The following is a 23,499-nucleotide window of genomic DNA, read 5'->3' on the forward strand; positions in this document are numbered from 1 at the left end:
ACGTTTCAGGTCGAGACCCTTCTTCAGACTGAATAAGTGCAATGCTTTTTCATTGCAATTCCTCCACTACATTTACTTGAACTTCATCTTTGACCGCCTACAGCATTGTTAAGAAAGTTCAGGCATCTTAATAAATGTTTTCAATAATTTTTGATCAAATTATCTTTGTATGGGAATTAGTTCAAGCCAATAAAATTCCTCAGTTCACAGAAACTCTTCATATCTGACTGGCACAACAAACATTCCTTCTTTCAAAGTCTGAATCATACTGCACAGACATGCTCTTTGCCATCAGTTCCATGTCGACCGTTCTGCCTATCTACACTTATCCCATTTGCCTGCATTAGCCGCTGTGTCCTTTTATGCTTGCCAATTTAAGTATCTCTCTAAATGCCTCTAAACCTACTACAGTAATTGTATCCAATGCCACCACTTATTCTGGCGGCATATTCAAAATATCAACCACTCTCTGTGAAAAGACCCATCCCTCAAATCCTCTTTAAAACTACTTTCTTCCATCTTAAACCTATGCTCTTTTGTTTTGGATACCTCTATTGGAAAATAAGTTGACCATCTACACTACCTATCCTTTTCCTAATCCTTTTCCTAAAGTACTTCTATCCCATCAACATGAGCCTTTTATTCACATGAGGGAAAACAAGATTCTAAAAAAATCATCAATCTGAAATATTAACACCATTTCTCTCCACAAAGGTGCTGCCTGCTTGATTTTTTTCAGCATTTTCTGTCTTTATTTAGATCTGAAATCTGCAGTATTTTGCTTTTGTACACATAATCATGAAACTGCTTTATCTGCTAGAACGTACCACCCCACTTTCAGGAGAGTTTGAAGTTATTTTAATGCTATCTAAAGTAAAGATTTCAATATATTCCATCTTAAGTTTCAAATATGCTTATAAATTGAATTCAGTAACTTAAATTAGGGTTGAAATTTTTGCTTTATAAAGTAGAATCAATATTTATGCACCTAGTCTGCAAACATTGCAACAAGTCAAAAAGGATACACTAACCTATTGAATGCAAATTAGTAGAATGACAATAAGCTTCTTTATTTAAAGTTCTCCACATTATGTAAATCCATCTGCAACCGTCTCTTAGTTCTGATCCAAATAAATTCTCTATGCAACTGAAAGATCAGCCTATTTTCCTTCAACTCGGAATTTATGCCAATACTGAAAATTATTCAAGTGAACATTCATTGTTGGGTCAGCTAATAAAATTTAGGAAGCACCATGCAAGCAGAAAGCTCTGTAAACAGCAAGGGAAAATGCCTAAGATTGATTAAACCATGCCTGATTTGGGAGCAGTTCCAACTTCTCAGGCAGTCACCAACTTTATTTTGCCCAATCTATGATGTTATCAGCTCTTTATATTTCTGTCAGTAACTGACTTCAAGGACAAATCTGCAAACTGCTCAATAATTGTGTACATTCAGGATAGGCACAAAATGCTGCAGTAACAGTGCAGCGTTTCTGGAGAAAAGGAATAGGTGACATGGCAGGTTGAGACAATAGGTTTGCTGATCAGTACTCTAGTCATTACTTCAATTGAGCTTGCATGTTTTTAATTCATTAACATATCCCTGCATTTAAAATTGAATTCATAAAATCTATTATTTGCACTGAAACATATTGAAGTTGGGGAAAGCTGTAAAACTGAACAATTTACACACCTCCTATTAACATTCCCTGATTTACTTAGTTAGCATCTTACGTTAACTTGGCTTCGATTCAGCAAATTCTATATAAAATGATAAAAAGGGTAAATATTAAGCATTTTTGAAAAATTACAACATACAGTATTTTACATTGTGCATATCTTTAATCGTCTTGCTTGGGATAAATCAGAGGTTTTGCCTGTAATCAATACCAGGGACACCAATTTGCCGAAATTATGACTTGCTAGCAAAGAGAAGCCAAGGGTATGATTGCACTCTTTCAGAGTGCTCTTTTTTTTTTTTAAGTGTACTCCAAGAACTTGCAATTCCAGGAAAGGATACTGTGGTTATGGGAAAATGAGGAATATGAAGTGAACTAATTAGCTACTTAGAAACATAGAAAAAGAAACATAGGAAAATAGGTGCAGGAGTAGGCCATTTAGCCCTTGGAGCCAGCACCAGCATTCAATATGATCATGGCTGATCATCCAAAATCAGTACCCCGTTCCTGCTTTTTCCCCATATCCCGATTCCTTTAGCCTCAAGAGCAAAATCTAACTCTCTCTTGAAAACATATTACTTGAGTAAAACTGAGATGACTTTGTAACTCATGCAAGGCAAATGTACATCGTACAACCAAATAGGCAATTTCACTCAATCCATCGTAAAACTTTCAAAAATTAACTTGTTTTTTCCCACTATGAATAAAATGAACAATTTTTGGATTAAAAATTAATATATAAAAAATCAATTCATGCAGCTTCCAAAATTTACTGTTAGCATTTCAATCACTCGCAAATGAATATAAAGGTACACTGGGATATGATTAGATCTATTCATTGTTAAGTGGATAGCCTTCTTCCAGAACACAGAGTGCTAGTTAAATTGCAAGAACTCAATGTAAAACCATTAGTAGGAGACAATAATTCTGGAAAGCCAACCAACCAGATATCATTAAGAAATCAAAGAGAAAGCGATTTAACAATTACAATAACAACATTCCAATGGATCAACAGAAATTAAACAAATTACACTTGCTGTGACTGCAGGGTCTGACTTAACCCAGAAAGTCACATTCTGACACAAAACTATCAAAACCAAGTCCAGGACAATGTTGTAAAAGCTAAAATTGCCAAGCAAAATCATAAATAAAAGACTGAAAGATACAAATAGTCGGAGAGCTACATTTACCAAATTGTTGTGAAGTGGAGCATTATAATACACTAGACCAAGTGGACCCGTTGGGACCAATCCACTCCGGCATTGGTGCAGCAACCTCTCCTCCCCCCCTCCCCTCTCAAATAGACAATAGGTGCAGGAGTAGGCCATTTGGTCCTTCGAACCAGCGCCGCCATTCAATGTGATCATGGCTGCTGATTCACAATCAGTACCCGTTCCTGCTCACTCCCCATACCCCCTGACTCCATTATCATTGAGCGCTATATAACTCTCCCTCCCTCCCCCCTCCTTCCCCTCCCCCCCTCACTCTCCTTCCTCACCCTCCCCCTCCCCCCAGGAGATAGATTTAAACTTTAAAATGTGAATAACTTTAAAAATATAACACCGATTTCAATGAAACTTCTTCCATTAGCACCAATGGGACGACAGTGAGTAAGGTGGGCCTAAAATTGTCGAGCTATCGTGTACCGTTTTGGCTGTAGTTCAGGAACAAACAAACAAACGAGAGTTTGTAAATTTCCCCGGTGTGGGATGAATAAAGGAATATATTAGAATATAGATTGTGTTACACAACTATTTTTTTTTAAATACACTTTCTTAAGAAAAGCATGAGATGCAGCATCCGAAGTGCTTAAAATGATTCATTTGATTAACTTTTTTGTTCTTGACTGTTGGTTCTCACAAATGGCACGCAGTCTTTGAACTTTTCTTCCACATGCTTTGCTCCATAATTCCTACTTATACAGAGAATTTACTGCTGTCTTCCTTTGTATTAAAGGTCAATAAAATGTGATATCTCAAGAAGAAAGTAGGATTTTTACAAGAAATCCTCATAAATGCAAGGTTTCTTGTAAATACAAGGGTTCGCAAACTCTCTCTGGTGTGACTAGTAAATCAGACTGCTGCTTTCTAAGATCAGAACATGAAGGATAGATCAGTACAGGTGACATAAAGGCACAAAGTTCAATTATCATTACCTGAAGGTTACAAAATTTAATAGTCTTTGAGAACGCAAGTTTATTCAAATTGCACCAAGACACTTACGCAACGTGATTCACGAATTATATGATCCTGAAGTGCTGCCTTGTTTCTTTATGTTTTTGAGAACTATGACATGACAAGTGCCAGTTAACGAAGTCAGACTAATAATGTGTTATAAACAGAAATTTGGATGTATTAGATTTGTAATTATATTATAGCATTATGTCTAACACTGGTCAAAAGCTGATTTGGAAGAAATAGTTATGTGACAAAGATATCAAAGTCAGACATTTTGTTTTCATAGAGTCATAGAGTGATACAGTGTGGAAACAGGACCTTCAGCCCAACTTGCCCACACTGTCCCAGCTACACGAGTCCCACCTGCCTGCGCTTGGTCCATAGCCCTCCAATCTTGTCCTATCCATGTGCCTGTCTAACTATTCCTTAAACGTTGGGATAGCCCCAGCCTCAACTACATCCTCTGGCAGCTTGTTCCATACATCCACCACCCTTTGTGTGAAATAGTCACCCCTCAGATTCCTATTAAACCTTTTTCCTTTCACTTTGAACCTATGTCCTCTGGTTCTCGATTCCCCTACTCTGGGCAAGAGATTCTGTGCATCTACCCGATCTATTCCTCTCATGATTTTATACACCTCTACAGCGCGGCACGGTGGCGCAGCGGTAGAGTTGCTGCCTTACAGCGAATGCAGCGCCGGAGACTCAGGTTCGATCCTGACTACGGGCGCCGTCTGTACGGAGTTTGTACGTTCTCCCCGTGACCTGCGTGGGTTTTCTCTGAGATCTTCGGTTTCCTCCCACACTCCAAAGACGTACAGGTATGTAGGTTAATTGACTGGGTAAATGTAAAAATTGTCCTTAGTGTATGTAGGATAGTGTTAATATGCAGGGATCGCTGGGCAGCGCGGACTCGGTGGGCCTGTTTCCATGCTGTATCTCTAAATCTAAAAAAAATCTAACATCACCCCTCATCCTACTGCGCTCCAAGGAATAGAGACCTAGCCTACATAACCTCTCCCTATAGTCCTGGCAACATCCTCGTAAATCTTCTCTAAACCCTTTCAAGCTTGACAATATCTTTCCTATTTCATGGTGTCCAGAACTGAACATAATACTCTAAATGTGGTCTCACCAATGTCTTATACAATTGCAACATGACCTCCCAACTTCTCCCATTCCTTCTCTCCTGAGATGTTGCCTGCCCCGCTGAGTTACTCCAACATTTTGTGTCTACCTTTGATTTAAACCAGCATCAGCAGTTTTTTTCCCCAACTTCTATACTCAATACTGTAACAAAAAAGTTTAGTTGAATTCTTTAATTATATAGCAATATCCTTGATAACTAATTATTCATCTTCAAAATGATAAGAGCAGAATGAGGCCATTCAAGTCTACTTCACCATTCAATCATGGCTGGTCTATCTTTCCCTCTTAACCCTATTCTCATGTCTTCTCTTCATAACCCTGACATCCAGTTAACATCATGATTACAAAGCTGCATTCCAAGCTATTGCTAAATCACTCAAACTGGCAAAGGCCACCTTTCAGTCTATTTTAAAGTCCATTCTTTTTTTTTAAATATTGAAAACAAAAAAGTGTCTAAACCTGATGAAAGAGTGTCTAAACCTGATGCCAGTGTCTAAACCTAATGAAAGCAGGAATAAGGGCAGACTAACATTTGGAGTAAGGCAAATTTCAAAAGTTGACATCAGAACCATATTAAATCAAAGCCCTAATTCATCTTTTATTTTACTTTGGCAGGAGTCAGAGTTGTTAAAAGATTAACAAATTATTGTGTTATTTCAATCACTTTTGAGCTAAAAGGATGATGAATGGAAAATACACTTCTTTAAAATACATTAGTGAATGTGTTTTATGAAAATCTACTACTGTCATAATTAAGGATTCCCAGAGCATTTCCCTATCAATTGTCGTATATCAATATGCCACCATCTATGGTGGAGATAGACACAAAAAGCTGAAGAAGGGTCTCGATCCGAAAAGTCACCCATTCCTTCTCTCCAGAGATGCTGCCTGTCCCGCTAAGTTACTCCAGCTTTTGTGTCTATCTTCAGTTTAAAACAGCATCTGCAGTTCCTTCTTACACATACCATCTATGGTGTGTCTGAATTACTGAGTAACATGACAATCTATATATTACTATACTCATGTGGCTAAATTGGAAAATAATCCATTCTAACACATCTACATGAGAGCAAGCAATCATTGGTCACGGAGAGGCTGAATCTGGGGTAATGATTCTTCATGTTTCCCTAGAGTATTAACGGATGGATTCCATTTTAACAGAAGTCTGCAGATCCAAAAATAATTAATGTGGTAATTAAAAGGGGGAGAGAGGGGAAAGGGGAGTCAGATTCAAATTTGTTTATTGTCATATACACCAGGATATGAAATTCCTCATTCATATGAAGCTCAGAATGTAAACAGTTTACATGGCAATGATAAATACAACAATAAACACAAAGCTGAGTACAAAACAGTGGAATGGTACAGTCAAATGAAACGATGTGAGAACCAATTTGAAAAGTGCCAATTTAGTTTAGATAGTGCCAATTCAAGATGGGGAGGTGCAGGAAAACACCTGTAATAGAAGTAAATGGGACCAGGAGGATTTAACAAAAGGAAAAGTTTGTATTTCCATCATAGTTTTGTATTTAGTAAATATCATGAACGGATAAACATCCCACCATCTTTCAACAGAAAAGTATGAAACATTAGACAGTCACAAAAAGCTGGAGTAACAGGCAGCATCTCTGGAGGGAAGGAATGAAACATTATTTCGCTTCAGTTATGAGACAGCAATAGATTATCATTGACAGAGTAGACTCAGGTTGTGGTTTCCTTATCAGCAATTCCTTACCCTGGTTTTGGTCTCCCTATTGAAGTATACAAAATTGAGCACTTTCAAGTTATTTTCAATCACCACTGCCAACAAAACAGCAACCAAAGTAAAAGTCCAATAAACCTAAAAGTGTAACTGGGAATGACAAATGTCAACAAAACTGGTTTTGTCAGTTTCCTTGCTAATACTATTTTAACTAGTTTTGGGACTTGATATAAGAGTGTTGCGAGTCAAAATTGATCTGTAAGCAGATTAGAAGAAAGTAAGAAGTCACAAGGCAGATATTTAACTGCGGAAGGCTTAGTTGATGGCCCTAAAGGAAAATTATTTTAATTTTAAGAAACTCCATTCAGGATATTATTGTAAACGGCTTTAGATTTTCAACAACTTTTATTTCCCACACGTGAGGTCACTGAGTATCAGTGAAAACGCCTCTGGCATTGTGAGCGGTGCCCACAATACCCTTGCTGAAACATAAAGTTGTGCTGAGGTGCAAGTTTTCACAGTTTGCAGAAAGTATATATTATTTCAGTGCACAGAGGCCCAGTGAAATCAGCCTGGCTCATTGTGATTTAAAGATGTTTTACTTGTTGACATTGTCTCACCATGAACAAACATATGCACTATCTTCAAGGGGCTTCATTCTTTTCCGGCAGCAGTCTCCTGACAACGGATGACTGACTGAGCTGGAGCCCCGTGTGCCGTGCTGTGCCGTGCCGTGCCGGGCCGGGCCTAGCGTAGGCCGGCGGCCTGGCTCCGTCTGAACCCGGCGCCGCGCTGACTGCGCCCGGGGGACCGTTGGTGGTCACCGGGGCAACGCCGGCCGGGCGGGCGGCGGCTCGAGCCGAGAGCGGGAACTGAGGGGGGGAGGGAGAACACGGCCGCCGTATCCCGGGGCAACAGAGGGGCTCCCTCCCCGCGAGCTACCCAGGGACGGGACAAGTCGTGCCTGGATCGCGCGCCGCTCCAGCCCAAGCTCCAACTGTGCAGCCACCCGCTGGCTTGTTTGTTTGCAAGAAACAATCACCCACCTTCTGCCTTGCAGCGAAGTGGCGATGCCATTTCTTTTATTTTCCGCCTTTCTCTCGGTTACAGTCCGACACACCCCTTCAATTTGCTTCATTCCCTGCAGCAGGTTCCCAAACTCGCACCCCTCCTACCTCACTTGTTAACAACAGGAGTGGCCGCGCACACACGCATGCAACAAACTTCAAGCGCTCTAACTTCTAAGTTGCAGGAATTGCTCCAGCTCCAGTTTTAGCAACGAATTAACATTATGTAATAACGAATTCAAATTATTACCAAAGGTGGCTCAAAATCACAACGCAAATTATATAATCAATTGCGTATTCTTTGAGAAAGACTGGAGTTAGATTATCTGTTAATTGCAAAAATAATCAGCAGTATATCGCGAGTCGCAAATGTGCAAAAGTACATTCCAAGCACCTAAATACAGTAGTCTTCCATATAAATGCAGATAGAGCCACCATGCAGCGAATCCTCGATTGCATTATTAATTTCCTTTTCCCCATTGGCACTTATATGTTGCTTTTTACTGATTAATTACAATTACGTTCTACAGAAGGAATGAAGAAATATTAGTGGCAATTTACTATCAGAATAATCTCATATAAAAAGAGCTTTTGGGAGAATTAGAATTACTTTACCGACAATACAGTACCGATTGCTTCAGTATCTAATCTTCCTTACCCCAAAGGATAAAATGTCCAACTTATAGACAATAATAATTACATCGTAATTTGCATAATTTTGTGTGGGTAACAATACAAAATTTCAAACTATATACATAAACAAGTGTATTACTTTAAATATATATTTCAAGCAACTTATGTTGCACTTTTTGAGCTTTCTTACACTTTCTTTTAAGTCATGTCCTGCAGTTTTCTATTCTTAAATTTGAGTCCATAATGTATGTGAACACTCACAAAGATTGAGACAATTCTAGCCTTGATTCTTTTGTTGCACAGGTTCATGTCCTTGCATTCTTGTGTACTCTGTATTGCTTGGTTTATCAGATGGGAGATGTTGTTCCTGGTCATTTTGACATCGTCAAATTCCGTGCAATCTCACATACTTCACAGAACACTAGAAAGAATTCAGAAGGCACCATCAAGGAACCAAAGTCAGACGTTGATGTGTCATATGCTTTATGATGGATGAACATGACGGCAGGATGAACTAAAGGCGCATCCGGTCTAGTAGAACTTCTCTGCGTGTCTGGCATGTTGAGGACAGTTCATGTGAAGTGATGATGATTCTGCAACAGATGTGACCTGCGATGTAAGCCAGTGTATTCACTTCAGGGAGATCAAGTAAAATGCTGTAGACTGCATTGCCCTGCTTTGTCTTATTGGCGTGGGAGATAGATGGAGATGGTTTCTTTACTCTGCTTTTTGTGAGTGTTTGCAGTTTTAAGATAAATGTGTCAGAGTCGGGGGAACAGTTTGCACTCACGGCTGGCTTTATCAGTTCAGCTACCATAACCATTCGAAAAGCCCATCGGAACTCCTTCACTGATGGATTGTCTAGGAATCCGCCCTTTTGCCAAATAGTGAAGCACAAATTCTCAACAATATCCTGATTAAGCCGAGATGTGAACAGAAAACGAACGTCTGTGCTTTCCTTCATGTGCTGCCACAGCCGTGAAACGCAAGAAATTGCAAGCCGCCATCCCTTGACAAACAACACATTTTTTGATCCAAGCACTGTCAAGCTTTGGAGTACAGGCAAACATGAATCAAAGAATGACTTATGCGTAGAATTGTCTCAAATAGGCCTCCTCAACTTCTTGGGGTCCTTGAAAAACCTGCTGTTAAATGAATCAAACAGCCCATCAACCATTTCAATGAACTCCGCCGTATAAACAGCTTCCCCAGGCAACTTTCCAAGAGCTGAATAGGTGTAGACGCCCGCTGCTCCCGAATGCTGAGCACGTGCGCTGCCTTGTTAACTCTCATTTTAGGGAAGCTGTTTGGAACAAAGTGGCCCCTGGTCAGTTTATGGGCAACTGAGAATCAAGGTCATACAAGTTGCAAATATGTGACCATCAGATATTTTTCTTATTGCCATCCTCTCTCTTGACTTCAAATACATACTTTTCCAAATTTAACCTAGTGTTTTTTAACAAGTGTGGTGGGTCATGCATACAATAGATCTTGGCTCCCCCGTGGACGAAGAAAGGATGATCTTCTGTCACAACCAATTTTGTGTAGATTCGAACATTGCTTGAGCCTTGGTCACAAACCATAGCCTTCGGCTGTAGTCCAATGGCCTTCACCTTTTGTAAGCATTCTTTTAGTAATGTTTCCAGTTTGTCAGCCTTTGTGGAGTCTCACAACAGAAAGTAACCTAGAGGTTGTTTCCATTTTCCCATCAAGCCTCTAACCATGAAAACGAGAGCATGGTTGGCAGGCCGTGACGTCTTCCCTAGGGATCCAAAGTCCTCAAAACCCTCTACTGAATATTCTGTAATATTGTATGAGGGTCCTGCACGTAGACTCATTTCATCAAAGGACACTACACAGAACATTTCCATCTCTGTCATTCCTACTACCCCATCTTTCTAAAGTTCAAAGACATTAGGGGGAAACCCAGGCCTCACTTCCATATTACTCAACCACCTACGCAGTGATGTGATTGATGGAAATGTGAAAACGCTTTGGCAGAACTGGTATGCATGGGGACTCTGGTGGTAGAGGGACAAGACAACTTGAATAACTCCATTGTCTTCCTCTTGATCCTCCACGTCCTGACGCATTCCGCAATTGTGCCTCAAAGAAAGACAGGGCTGGTTTTTGTAAGAATTCACCAGCTCCTCTGATCAACTCACTAATTGTTTTACTTTCTTTAATTTCCTTGTCCATTGATCTTTGCAACAGTTCTACTCTCTTTTTGAGACAGAAAATACGCTGTCTTTCCTTCTTCAGAGCTCTGGTGTCATGTACATTTGGTGTGAATTGAGGATCATCTGTACCAGGAGTTGCAGAAACACTGCTGGGTTCATTCTCATGAATTTGGTCTGCAGCGAAGCAGTAAGAATGTTCGGCCTGTGTGTTGTGTGACGCTGCCAAGACAAAAAATCATGAGGAAGGGAAAAAAATGAGGTATACAAACGAGATAGATTTAGCATATACATGTAAATAAATCAGCATCTACCACTAATTATCAAGTAAAATAGATGTGATGCACCAATTTCAGTCTACCAAAAGAAAATACAAGTACACATTCTATTACAAATGAAAAGAGAAGTACCATACATGCTATTGCATATTGTGCCAGTACCAATTGTATCAGTTAGGATACAAATTTGTAATTTAGCCAAAGTGAGAAAATTATTGTAATTTAAAAAAGGAAAAGATTACTTGCAATTTGGCCTACCTCTTTGCTGCTTTGAAGGCTTTGGGGAAGATGGGAGGTTCTCACTCTTCCTCTTGAGTGACATGCGTGGGGTGGACAGAAGTTTTGGCGGATTAGGGATCTCAAAGAGCGTTGGAACTGCATTCCAATGCAGCCTGTTCTTGGTCTGCTTGTTGGAAAAATGGTGAAGTTCGAAGTGTTCTGAACAAAGACGGCAGTTGTTTGGCAAGTACTCCGGAGTTCGGTATAGGAGATCTTGTCGATGAGTATTCTGGACCCACTGTTGACATCTGAAATTATAGAAAAGATCATATAGGATTAACATAAGAACAAATTTGATTATTATTACAACCTGCAGAATGGATCCTCTTCTTCTTGCGTGTGCCGTGCACAGCCTAGAGTTGTAGGTCAAGGGTAGACATCCAGGCCAGGGCAGCAGCAGTTGCTGGGTGGATGGCCTTGATTCCACTAGGGAAAAGCCTCAGTGACCAGTCAGTGAGTAGAATGGATGACATGTCACTTAAGTGCCATTGTTTTCAGGGGTGAGGAGAGACCTGAAAATCGAAGGTGCATTTTTAGACAATAGACAATAGACAATAGGTGCAGGAGTAGGCCATTCGGCCCTTCGAACCAGCACCGCCATTCAATGTGATCATGGCTGATCATTCTCAATCAGTACCCCGTTCCTGCCTTCTCCCTCTGACTCCGCTATCCTTAAGAGCTCTATCTAGCTCTCTCTTGAATGCATTCAGAGAATTGGCCTCCACTGCCTTCTGAGGCAGAGAATTCCACAGATTCACAATTCTCTGACTGAAAATGTTTTTCCTCCAATATGTTAATTTACCTTAAATGTAGAAGAGCTTTTTAAAATCTTCCTACATAGACCCTTTTAGCATTTTCTTTCTATCCTCTTTTGGACCTGAGACTCTAGCATGAATGTCTTAGAACAAGAACAAAACCAAAAATGTACAGCAGTGTAAAAATTGATAACTTTACTATTAAAAGGACTTTTTATTAAGTTCTGCATACTTTATATTCTTTTAAATTATTGTTACTCTATGGCATTAGCATAGCCAGGTATCCTGGATTGGGGAGGGGGGGGGATCAAACATCCTCACCAAGTGAAAATAATATTTTAATAATATAATAAACGACAGAAAATAATATTTTCTCACCTTTCTTTGTTCTTGGGGAACCTGAAGAAAGACAGTTCGGGTCGTTTGCTTTAGCGATTTGAACAATTTACAGCAGAACAGTGCGCTGAGCTTGTAGATGCCATAACGATTCCAGCGATTTTGCTTACCAAAATGGCGCTGAGATTTACCCATGACCTACTACGGTTTTTAGGGTCGAGTGGTCTATCTTGCTCCTCTATTATCTTTGGTTGCACGGCAGGTGAGGTCACGACCCCTGACCCGTACTGTTGCCACACAACACCTTCTGGAGTGCAAGCGGTGAACTTCAGGTAAGCGCTTACTATGGCTGGCAGTACCAGCATCTGTCCCAGCATCAACGCATTGAAGAATTGGATATTTGCTTAGTCTTTTTCTTCTATTTTATGATTGGAACGACTTCTGTTATGGAACATATTCACAAAATGCTGGAGTAACTCAGCAGGTCAGGCAGCATCTCAGGAGAGAAGGAATGGGTGACGTTTCGGGTCGAGACCCTTCTTCAGACTGATGTCAGAGGGGTGGGACAAAGGAAGGATATAGGTGGAGACAGGAAGATAGAGGGATATCTGGGAAGGAGGAGGGGAAGAGAGGGACAGTTGAACTATCTAAAGTTGGAGAAGTCGATGTTCATACCACTGGGCTGCAAGCAGCCCATGCGAAATATGAGGTGCTGTTCCTCCAATTTCCGGTGGGCCTCACTATGGCACTGGAGGAGGCCCATGACAGAAAGGTCAGACTGGGAATGGGAGGGGGAGTTGAAGTGCTTGGCCACTCGGCCTCCTCCAGTGCCATAGTGAGGCCCACCGGAAATTGGAGGAATAGCACCTCATATTTCACCTGGGCAGCCTGCAGCCCAGTGGTATGAACATTGACTTCTCCAACTTTAGATAGTTCCTCTGTCCCTCTCTTCCCCTCCCCCTTCCCAGATCTCCGTCTATCTTCCTGTCTCCACCTATATCCTTCCTTTGTCCCGCCCCCCGGACATCAGTCTGAAGAAGGGTCTCGACCCGAAACGTCACCCATTCCTTCTCTCCTGAGATGCTGCCTGACCTGCTGAGTTACTCCAGCATTTTGTGAATAAATACCTTCGATTTGTACCAGCATCTGCAGCTATTTTCTTATACTATCTGTTGTGGAACAATTCGTCAGTCCTAATTTGAGAGGGTGTTGCAGTTGAATATTGCAGCTGCACTTTGCTGAAGCTTGTATTCCCCTGGACCTTGCAGTTGGTCTTCTCCCATCAGCGCATCTCCGGCTCCCTCCTGGCGCTCCGAGTGTCCCGCCACCTCTCGCCGATCCTGCGTTCCTCACTCCTGCTCCACGCCTCGCTTCCTGCGGCTCTTCGGCCTCTCGCCGCTCTTGTTGGCCCTCCAGCCCTTCTTCCTGCTCGCTCTCTCCATCAGCCGGGCTGCCGAGCTCTGTTTCCACTTGGCCGGCACTCAACACCCCGTGGCTGGGGCCGCCGAGCAGAGCCACGCCTGGTCCTCCACCTCAGCTCCGATCGCCCGGCCCAGCTCTCGCTGCTACTTGATCTCCACTGCCGATCGGCCTCTCCCCGGCTCCACTTCCTCCTCCTCTTCGGGCTCAACACTCCACTCCTCCTCCTCTTCCACCGCCTCCTCGTCCAAGGCCGTCGAGCACGGCTCCCTGGGCCCTTCGCCCTCAGGCCCCGAGCGCTCGCGACTTCTGCCCCTGCAGACCCTCCAGGCCCCTCGGCTCGGGGTCTTCCCGCTGCTCCTCTCCCAGCTCGCTCAACCCCATCTTTTCCTCCTCCTCCTCTTCTTCTCCCCCCGGCGGCCCTCTGCTTCTCGGCCTTGCTCCCCTGCCTCCCTTCCCGGCCACCTTTTCCCTTCTCCCGCTGGCTGGTCAGACGTCTTCCTAGCTGCTTCTTGCATCCGCGGGCTTTGCAGCCTTTCTCCCGCCCGGTTCCTCTTCCTCCGCTGGATCCTTCAGCTTCTTCCCCATTTTTTACAGAACAAAAATTGACCATTTTGGCGTTTTTTTCAAGATAAGAATGTAAGTGTTGCATGTGTTACTAGTGTATGCCGGAAGCTGCCATGTACTCCTTGAGCAACTCCGTGCTTCACCTCTTTTGACCTTATGAACTTACGTGCAAGTCTCAGGGAACCGTCTCCTAATTACACCTTGAAAGATTATTTTCCCCTGCAAAGATCACAATAAATTGTCACAAAAAAGAAGCTTAATTTGCCACCTGGAAAGCAGAAGTTTATTTGTTCAAATGGTTGCAAATAATATTTATATTAATCAACTGGAAATTCTTGAGTTTGCTGGTCAATTTCAACGGCCACCCGTGGTTAAAGTAGCAGCTGTGTTCTTAGGGGACAATTTTGTCTGATTACTCCGGGGAAGTTACAGGGAGAGAGTGGCAGCATTTTTTTTTCTGCTTTGTCAATTTCAGAAGTAACATTTGAGTGGTTCTCCCGTTCCCGCTCGAAATTGAGAGATAACCATAATGCAGATATTGTTCCATGATGCATCACTGTTGTTCTATCCAATTAGCATTCGGGAAACATGTGTTTTAGCAAAACCACCTGTACATTTGCTAAAGAGAAAGTGATATAGAGTTGTAGTCTATTAATAGAAGTTTGAATAAAGAAATCATTTTGATTCTTGGTGTGAAAAAGTACTTGTGGAATCTGCATTGATGTACATACTTATTGGGTGCAAGCACCTCAATATAAAGTGAGGACAGACACAAATAGCTGGACTAACTCACCATCTCTGGAGAAAAGGAATGGGTGATGTTTCGGGTCGAGATCCTTCTTCAGACCCGAAACATTACCTATTCCATTTCTCCAGAGATGGTGCCTGACCCTCTGAGTTACTCAAGCTTTTTGTGTCTGTTTTCGGTTTAAACCAGCATCTGCAGTTCCTCCCTACACTCAATATATGGTGCTTTGTTTTGGACTGGTGTGAGGCATTGATAGTGTTCTCAGGTATTGTCAAAATTAATACAAATAATGGGCACAGGCCTCTGCAGGTTGGAAGCATCTGACATATGGACACCTCTACATTAAATCAAGTTCCTACAATTTGAATTATTTCATACAACGTGGGCGGCTCTGACAAGGCCAGCATTTATTATCCATCTTTTACTTTTGCAGAGAACTTGTCTTGTCTTGTTTTGTTGCTACTGCACCAACTGCCGCTGTTGGGCTATAAACGTGTAGTCCCTCATGCTTGCAGTTGCAGATTTAAAATTTAGTGTTTGCAAGCAACAGTTTAAAAGATTTACTATCAGCAGCAGATTTTATATGCGGTGGAAAAGGATTCCAAACAGGGATGGTTCTGGGGTACAGAGAGTATTGGAAACAGTCTTTGTTGGTCTTGATGGTCATATAATTCAAGGATTGGTTTAGTCGAGTTCCTGGTCTGTTGTTCCGACTGTATGAAAGATGGGCAATGTTGGAGCTAATGAGTGGGTTTCTTTGTAGACTGCAGTAAGCCTGGATATTATACAGTGTCTTTGGAGGGTGTCCCTTTGATTACGAATCCCCTCTTGAAACTGCTATGGTGATCCTGTTAGATAAAGAGTCCCAGAGTTCTATAAGTTCATACTTTATAGGAGCAGAATTAGGCTATACAATACAATACAATACAATACAATATATCTTTATTGTCATTGTACAGGGGTACAACTAGATTGGGAATGCGACTTCCATACGATGCAATAAATTAATTAGCTCATCAGTTTAAATTTAGACAACCCAGTGAAACAAAGTTAGAAACAGTTTTAAAACAGAATAAAATGCAAGTAGGTCTGTGCCGGTTCGCTGTGCGATGTGACCATCCGGCTCAGCAGGGCTGGTTCATAGCAGTTATGGCCCTGGGGATGAAGTTGTTCCTGAGTCTGGAGGTGTGGGCGTAGAAGGCCTTGTAGCGTCTGCCAGATGGTAGAAGTTCGAACTGTCTATTGCAGGGGTGTGAGGAGACTTTGTGAATGCTGGTGGCTTTTCTGAGGCATCGTGTGTTGTAGATGCCCTCCAAGGCTGGCAGCTGTGTTCCGATAATCCTCTGAGCTGTATAGACTACCCACTGAAGAGCTTTCCTCTCTGCCTCCGTGCAGTTGAGATACCACACAGGGATACCTTGCGTTAGGATGCTCTCTATGATGCAGCGGTAGAAGGTCGTCAGCAGCTGTTGGGGCAGACCAGACTTTGTCAGTGTTCTCAGGTAGAACAGTCGTTGCTGTGCCTTCTTGACCATGTGAGGTCCTCTGAAATGTGAGTGCCCAGAAACTTGAAGCTGAACACTCTCTCCACACTGTCCCCATTGATAATAATTGGAGCGTATTCCCCGTTGTGTGACCTACGGAAGTTGATGATCAGCTCCTTGGTCTTGGAGGTGTTTAGGGACAGGTTGTTATCTGAGCACCAGTCTGCCAGGTTTTGCACCTCCACTCTGTAGTTTGTTTCATCACCATTGGTGATCAGCCCGATCATCGTTGTGTTGTCTGCAAACTTGACAATGGTGTTGGTGTCGAATGCAGGAACACAGTTGTGTGTGAATAGGGAGTAGAGCATGGGGCTCAAAACACAGCCCTGTGGTGTGCTGGTACTCAGGGTGATGATGGAGGACAGATGCGGGCCCATTCTCACTGCCTGCGGTTGTTCCATCAAGAAGTCCAGGATCCAGTCGCATATCGACGAGCTGAGGCCTAACTGGTGGAGTTTGGTGATGAGCTTGGTGGGGATGACCGTGTTTAAGGCAGAGCTATAGTCAATGAATAGCATCCTCACGTACGTACCCTGTCTCTCCAGGTGAGTCAGGACATTGTGAAGAGCCAGAGAGATGGCATCCTCTGTGGATCTATTTGCCCTATATGCAAATTGATGCGAGTCCAGTGAGGCAGGGATGCTGGATTTGATGTGTGAGAGGATCAGCCTTTCAAAGCACTTCATGACTATCGGAGTTAGGGCAACCGTACGGTAGTCGTTCAGGTTGGTGACTTTTGTTTTTTTCGGCACCGGCACTATGGTAGCCGACTTCAGGCACTTGGGGACCATAGCCAGAGATAACGACAGGTTAAAGATCCTGGTGAATACCTCAGCCAGCTGTTCGAGTCCTTAAGTACCCTTCCTTGAACTCCATCCGGGCCTGCAGCCTTGCATGGGTTGACCTTTCACAGAGCGCATTGTATTTCCTGTGTGCTCACTGTTAAGACTTGTCCCTCCGCCTTGGCTGGGGTTCTTCCACTCATGGTGATGTTGCCAGTTTCGAAGCGGGCAAAGAAGGTGTTAAGCTCGTTGATTAGTGTGACATCGCTGTGGGGGCAGGCAGGGCTGCTCTTGTAGCCAGTGATGTCCCTGACACCCTGCCACATGCTTCTGGTGTCCCTGGTATTGAAGTGGTCTTCCACCCGTTGCCTGTGGGTGTCTTTGGCCCTTTTTATACCTTTGTTCAGGTTTGATCTGGCAACACTGTGTGCTGAAGTGTCACCAGATTTAAAGGCATTGTTGCGTGCCCTCAACAGATTCTGTACCTCCTTGTTCATCCATGGTTTCCGGTTTTGGGAACATCTTTGTTTCCTTGTCCACTGTGACATTCTCCACACAGCAGTTGATGTAGGAGAGCACAGTGGATGTGTACTCTTCCAAGTCTACCTCTGAACCGCAGGTCGCCTGTTTAGCACATCGAGTCTACTCTACCATTCAATCATGGCTGATCTATCTTCCCTTCTCAACTTTCATTCTCCTGCCTTCACCCCATAACCTTTGACACCCTTACTAATCAAGTACCTTTCGATCTCTGTTTTAAAAATGTCCAAAGAATTGGCCTCCACAGCCCACCGTGACAATTAATTCCATAGATTTGCCACTCTCTGGCTAAAATAAATTCCTGTGCTGCCCAAAGAAAGTTGTTGAAAATGGGAACAGGTTCAGCCAGACGAATAGTGTGTTGGTGGAGAAGATCTGGTTGGTTCACTCCTTGAGGAAAGAAGATTGGAGGGCACTCAGGTGACCTTGCTGTGGACTAGAGGTATAGTCGGATTGTACATCTGTCGTACAACAATATAAGAACATGTTCAGCAATAAAAAAGGGTATATTCGTGAAGGGGAACTGGTTGAGCCACTGTTCAAAGAAGGACCGTGCCCAACCATGAACAGACAACAACACTACTATAATGCAGCCAATGTCCCTATAACGTGGTAGGGATCACAAATTTGGCTAATTGTTGCAGTGAATCTTGTAACCACAGTTATGTGCCTGTCAGGACATCTTTCAGGATATTGATGGTGGAAGATTTTGTAATGGATATGCTGTTACATCTCAGGAATAGATGGTTAGTCTCTTCCTTGTTTGAGATGATCAATGCCTTCACTTGTAATGCATGAATACTGCTTGTGATTTATCGAGTCATGTCAATTTATCATCCATGCAGGCATAACTGCCTCATTACCTGAGGAATTGGAAATGGGCTTGAGTACCGTTTTATCATCCGTGAACATTCTCTCTTTCCAGCTTATGGTTTTAGTTTTAGTTTTAGTGATGCAGGCCCTTTGGCTCACTGAGTCCATGCCGACCAGCGATCACCTGTACACTAGTTCTATCCTGCACACTGGGGACAATATACAGATGCCAATTAACCTACAAACTTGCATGTCTTTGGAGTTTGGGAGGCAAGAACAAGGAGGCAGATTATTAGAAACATAGAAACATAGAAAATAGGTGCAGGAGGAGCCCATTTGGCCCTTTGAGCCAGCACCGCCATTCATTGTGATCATGGCAGATCATTCACAATCAGTAACCTGTGCCTGCCTTTTCCCCATATCCCCTGATTCCACTAGCCCGTAGAGTTCTATCTTACTCTCTTTTAAATTCATCCAGAATTGACCTCCACTGCCTTCTGTGGCAGAGAATTCCACAAATTCACAACTCTCTGGGTGAAAAGGGCCCTGGTGAGACCACATCTGGAGTATTGTGTGCAGTTTTGGTCTCCTAATTTGAGGAAAGACATCCTTGCTATTGAGGCAGTGCAGCGTAGGTTCATGAGGTTGATCCCTGGGATGGCAGGACTGCCATGTGAGGAAAGATTGGAAAGACTGGGCTTGTATTCACTGGAATTTAGAAGGATGAAAGGGGATCTTATAGAAACGTATAAAATTATAAAAGGACTGGACAAGCTAGATGCACAAAAAGTGTTCCCAATGTTGGGGGAGTCCAGAACCAGGGGCCACACTCTAAGAATAAAGGGGATGCCATTTAAAACTGAGGTGAAAAAAACTTTTTCACCCAGAGAGTTGTGAATTTGTGGAATGCTCTGCCACAGAAGGCATTAGAGGCCTATTCAATACAATACAATACAATACAATACAATATATCTTTATTGTCATTAACATATAACAACTACAGCATGGAAACAGGCCTGTCCGGCCCTACCAGTCCACGCCGACCATTCTCCCTGACCTAGTCTCATCTACCTGCACTCAGACCATAACCCTCCAATCCCCTCCTATCCATATACCTATCCAATTTACTCTTAAATAATAAAATCGAGCCAGCCTCCACCACTTCCACCGGAAGCCCATTCCATACAGCCACAACCCTCTGAGTAAAGAAGTTCCCCCTCATGTTACCCCTAAACCTTTGTCCCTCAATTCTGAAGCTATGTCCCCTTGTTGGAATCTTCCCCACTCTCAAAGGGAAAAGCCTACCCACGTCAACTCTGTCCGTCCCTCTCAAAATTTTAAAAACCTCTATCAAGTCCCCCCTCAACCTTCTACGCTCCAAAGAATAAAGACCCAACCTGTTCAACCTCTCTCTGTAGCCTACGTGCTGAAACCCAGGCAACATTCTAGTAAATCTCCTCTGTACCCTCTCCATTTTGTCGACATCCTTCCTATAATTTGGCGACCAGAACTGCACACCATACTCCAGATTCGGCCTCACCAATGCCCTGTACAATTTCAACATTACATCCCAACTTCTATACTCGATGCTCTGATTTATAAAGGCAAGCATACCAAACGCCTTCTTCACCACCCTATCCACATGAGATTCCACCTTCAGGGAACAATGCACAGTTATTCCCAGATCCCTCTGTTCCACTGCATTCCTCAATTCCCTACCATTTACCCTGTACGTCCTATTTTGATTTGTCCTACCAAAATGTAGCACCTCACACTTATCAGCATTAAATTCCATCTGCCATCTTTCAGCCCACCCTTCCAAAAGGCCCAAGTCTCTCTGTAGACTTTGAAAATCTACCTCACTATCAACTACTCCACCTATCTTAGTATCATCTGCATATTTACTAATCCAATTTGCCACACCATCATCCAGATCATTAATGTAAATGACAAACAACAGTGGACCCAACACAGATCCTTGGGGCACTCCACTAGACACTGGCCTCCAACCTGACATACAATTGTCAACCGTTACCCTCTGGTATCTCCCATTCAGCCATTGTTGAATCCATCTTGCAACCTCACTATTAATACCCAACGATTTAACCTTCTTAATCAACCTTCCATGTGGAACCTTGTCAAATGCCTTACTGAAGTCCATATAGACAACATCCACAGCCTTGCCCTTATCAATTTCCCTGGTAACCTCTTCAAAAAATTCAAGAAGATTAGTCAAACATGACCTTCCAGGCACAAATCCATGTTGACTGTTTCTAATCAGGCCTTGATTATCCAAATAATTATATATATTGTCCCTAAGTATCTTTTCCATTAATTTTCCCACCACAGACGTCAAACTAATAGGTCTATAATTGCTAGGTTTACTTTTAGAACCTTTTTTAAACAAAGGCACAACATGCGCAATGCGCCAATCTTCCGGCACCATCCCTGTTTCTAATGACGTTTGAAATATTTCCGTCATAGCCCCTGCTATTTCTGCACTAACTTCCCTCAATGTCCTAGGGAATATCCTATCAGGACCTGGAGACTTATCCACTTTTATATTCTTCAAACGTGTCCGTACCTCCTCTTCTTTAATCCTCCTAATTTCCATCACTACTCTACTTGTTTCGCTTACCTCACATAATTCAATATCCTTCTCCTCGGTAAATACCGAAGAAAAGAAATTGTTTAATATCTCCCCCATTTCTTCCGGCTCAGCACATAGCTGTCCACTCTGACTCTCTAATGGACCAATTTTATCCCTCACTATCCTTTTGCTATTGACATATCTGTAGAACCCCTTGGGGTTTACTTTTACATTACTTGCCAAAGCAGCCTCATATCTTTTTTTCGCTTTTCTAATTTCCTTTTTAAGATTCCTTTTACATTCTTTATATTCCTCAAGAACCTCATTTACTCCCTGCCGCTTATATTTATTGTATATCTCCCTCTTTTTCCGAACCAAGTGTCCAATTTCCCTGGAAAACCACGGCTCTTTCAAATTATTATTCTTTCCTTTCCACCGAACAGGGACATAAAGACTCTGTACTCTCAAAATTTCACCTTTAAATATCCTCCATTTCTCTATTATATCCTTTTCATAAAACAACAATTTCCATTTCACTCCTTTTAAATCCTCATTGTACAGGGATGCAACGAGATTGGGAATGCGACTTCCATACGATGCAATAAATTAATTAGCTAATCAGTATAAATTTAGACAACCCAGTGAAACAAAGTTAGAAACAGTTTTAAAACAGAATAAAATGCAAGAAGGTCTGTGCCGGTTCACTGTGCGATGTGACCATCCGGCTCAGCAGAACCGGTTCATGGCAGCTATGGCCCTGGGGATGAAGCTGTTCCTGAGTCTGGAGGTGCGGGCGTAGAAGGCCTTGTAGCGTCTGCCCGATGGTAGAATTTCGAACAGACTATTGCGGGGGTGTGAGGAGACTTTGTGGATGCTGGTGGCTTTTCTGAGGCATCCTGTGTTGTAGATGCCCTCCAAGGCTGGTAGCTGTGTTCCGATAGTCTTCTGAGCTCTATGGACTACCCGCTGAAAAGCTCTCCTCTCTGCCTCCAAGCAGCTGAGGTACCACACAGGGATGCCATGCGTTAGGATGCTCTCTATGGTGCAGCGGTAGAAGGTCGTCAGCAGCTGTTGGTGCAGACCAGACTTTTTCAGTGTTCTCAGGTAGAACAGTCGTTGCTGTGCCTTCTTGACCAGCGCAGCGTTGTTAGTGGACCATGTGAGATCCTCCGAAATGTGAGTGCCCAGAAACTTGAAGCTGGACACTCTCTCCACACTGTCCCCGTTGATAAAGATCGGAGCGTATTCCCCGCTGTGTGATCTAAGGAAGTTGATGATCAGCTCCTTGGTCTTGGTGGTATTTAGGGACAGGTTGTTATCTGAGCACCAGTCCGCCAGGTTCTGCACCTCCACTCTGTAGTTTGTTTCATCACCGTTGGTGATCAGCCCAACTGGATTAAATTCACTGGATGAATTTAAAAGAGAGTTAGATAGAGCTCCAGGGGCTAGCGGAATCAAGGGATATGGGGAGAAGGCAGGCACTGGTTACTGTTTGTAGATGATCAGTCATGATCACAATGAATGGCGGTGCTGGCTCGAAGGGCCAAAGGGCCTCCTCCTGCATGTATTTTCTATGTTTCTATGTTTCTATGAAACTGGAGCATCCAGATTTAATCCACGCGGTCACAGGGAGAATGTACAAATTCCGTACAGACAGCACTCATAGTCAGCATTGAACTGGAGTCTCTGGCGCTGTGAGGCAGCAACTCTACTGCTGCGCCACTGTGCGGAGTGAAATTCAGTAATGTAGTATTTGAAAATAGGAAAGCCTAGGACATCGCATTGGACAACATGCTGATGAAACAAAAATCATAACTATGTACCTTTGTGGTTTATTCATGTTTCCTGGTGACATAATGTCAGCACAATAAATAGCATTGACGGGAACAGAATATTGCAAAGGAACATTGCTAGGTTAAACATAGGCCAAGAACCTCAACGGCACATGAGAGTTCAATGTGAGGTCATGTGATTTCATCCACATTGGAGGAAGGAAAGTTAGATTAAAATATTTTATTAATGGGAAGAAACTAAGAACTGCGGAGGAGCAGAAATCACTAAAACCCAGTGGCCAGGAACAAAAGTAATTAAAAGGACTAATGGAATTTGAGGTATTACATTACGGGAGCTCTATCTCAAGCTCCATTTAGATCACATCTCATGTATTACATTTAGTTTGGGACATTGCATCTATCGGAGTATTGAGAAGGATCCTGATCTGAAACCCTGTCTGTCTATTCTCTCCCCAGGTGCTGCCTGACCTG

General features: G+C 42.8%; 1 protein-coding gene across 1 annotated transcript in view; it reads right to left on the reverse strand.

The window, feature by feature from the left end:
- naaladl2 (N-acetylated alpha-linked acidic dipeptidase like 2) overlaps positions 1-7,888 on the reverse strand; it is a 624,478-nt gene extending 616,590 nt beyond the window's left edge. The window contains exon 1 of the mRNA XM_078410100.1: positions 7,754-7,888. The gene's annotated coding sequence lies outside the window, so the exon portion shown is untranslated. The remainder of the gene's footprint in view (positions 1-7,753) is intronic.
- Positions 7,889-23,499: the final 15,611 nt, after the last annotated feature.

The sequence above is a fragment of the Rhinoraja longicauda genome, chromosome 13 (assembly GCF_053455715.1).
Source record: "Rhinoraja longicauda isolate Sanriku21f chromosome 13, sRhiLon1.1, whole genome shotgun sequence".
In the NCBI taxonomy this organism is placed as follows: domain Eukaryota; kingdom Metazoa; phylum Chordata; class Chondrichthyes; order Rajiformes; family Arhynchobatidae; genus Rhinoraja; species Rhinoraja longicauda.